The sequence below is a fragment of the Cariama cristata genome, unplaced genomic scaffold (assembly GCF_000690535.1).
Source record: "Cariama cristata isolate BGI_N322 unplaced genomic scaffold, ASM69053v1 scaffold8337, whole genome shotgun sequence".
Lineage (NCBI taxonomy): Eukaryota > Metazoa > Chordata > Aves > Cariamiformes > Cariamidae > Cariama > Cariama cristata.
In genome coordinates this window covers 43171-44642 of record NW_009624899.1, presented here as the reverse complement: position 1 = coordinate 44642, position 1472 = coordinate 43171, and positions in this window count along the sequence as shown.

Below are 1472 nucleotides of genomic sequence, written 5' to 3'. Positions count from 1 at the left end.
AAAAAAAAAAAAAAAAAAAAAAAAAGAAAAAGAAAAAAAATGCATTGGGCCACTTCTGTTTGTAGGCTCGGTGGTATTTTGAGCACTGCTGCCTGCTGCGCTGTCTGAATCTGGATTTGCACAACTTCTGCGAGCGATGGTAACGCACGGAGGGAAGGCACAATGACACAAGTTGTTGTCCATTAATAGTGTGCAGGTTGCTTTTTCTTTTAAGACCCCGGGAAGCAATGACTCCTGAAATCTTGCCATTAACACTAATGCATTTTGCATTAGTCTGTCACAGCGGGGGACCCCCTGACTCTCAGGACCAAGAGCAAAACAAAGCCATCAGGTGTCCAGCCGTACCACGCACAGCCTTGGTGACATAAACCACCCATCTGATGTGCTGCTTGCCAAAGATGTCTGCGAATTAAATTCCTTGTTTAGGCAGGATCCCAGGAGAGACCCTCATGTACCAAAACCCTGTGTGTCACCCTGCCTGCACCGCGGGCTGCCTGTGTGCACCGGTGCACGGGGTGGTGATCGTGGATACAGCTGGTTTTCCAGCAGCTGTTGGCCCCCCAGCATCGCAAACCGACTCTGGTGCTTCAGGGTTTTTTCTGCAGAGCTCCCCCCTCCCTGCAACGCTTTCTGTACGAGCAAGCGAATGTGGCTCCTGAAGGAAAAGTACAGAACGTGCTCTGCTAGCATGCTGACAAAAATTGATCTCTACTTTAATTAAAGCCTCTATTGTAAGTGACCTCGAGCTGCTAATGCATTTTAAAAATGAAGCCTTGCCAGCAGCAAATCCGTACACCCCAATACGGAGGGGTGGCCAGGCTGTGATCCGTGCCGCAGGCCAGCCTGCCTCCCTCTGTGCCGCTGTGCCAGCAGCTGTGCGTCCCCGGAGGCCGTCCCACCCCACGGGCACACGCCTGCCCACGGCTCATGCTGAAATCCCTCTGTGCCCAAGCGGGATGCAGAACTGATGTCCTCAGCTGCTGACAGGGGAAAGATACCATCCTGGCACCATCTTGTGCAATGGTCCCTGTTGTCAATGGGTTGTCTTCTGCCTCACCTGACATGTGGCCACGGGATGCTCTTGCCTCTCGCCTTCAGCACAGGTCACAGGGGTGCAGCCATCGAGACCCCTCACGATCCTGGAGTGAGGGGCCCAAAAATAGCACAGGGAGGGAAGCGGTTCACTCCGGAGCGAGCAGCAAGGGGCTCCTTGGGGGATACCCTGAGCCCTCTCCTTGCACGGGGAAGCAGTGATGTGATGGGCTGCCTGGTGCAACGGCCTCCAGCGTGCAGCACTGCGTTGGCCTCAGCTGTGGAAAAATAAATTATGTGCATATGTGTATTTAAAGGCTTGTAAGCTAGAGGAGATTCGGTCACTTGCAGTGAACTGATTTTAAAGGGGAAAACAGCACAAAAAGGCTTCACAGGCGGCAAGTAAAACACCCGTACAGGTACGAACACCTCCCTCTCCG